This window comes from Theobroma umbraticum, unplaced genomic scaffold (assembly GCF_002168275.2).
Source record: "Theobroma umbraticum cultivar Fairchild unplaced genomic scaffold, ASM216827v3 scaffold_20.0, whole genome shotgun sequence".
Classification (NCBI taxonomy): Eukaryota; Viridiplantae; Streptophyta; class Magnoliopsida; order Malvales; family Malvaceae; genus Theobroma; species Theobroma umbraticum.
Genome location: NW_018397266.1, coordinates 6,090,253 through 6,090,560, shown reverse-complemented (window position 1 = coordinate 6,090,560; position 308 = coordinate 6,090,253).

Genomic DNA, 308 nt, shown 5'->3' with positions numbered 1-308 from the left:
GTCCAACATCATGTTCCCCATGTAAACTCCAAATTGAGTAAGCATCAGTAAAACCCTTTTTAAGGATATGCTCTATCACCTTATCGGAATTTAAAAACTTATTGTTACTACATCGAGAGCAAGGGTATCTAATCTTATTCTCCCACATAAATGTAGAGTTAGAACATGTAAAACTAATGAATTCTTTAACTCCATTTATAAATTAATCTCTAATGAATCCATCAAAAGTTAAGCGACGATACATCCAAGATCGATCTCTCGACATTTTGTAATCCTAAGTGTCACAGAATATAACAGTCAAGAGTAAT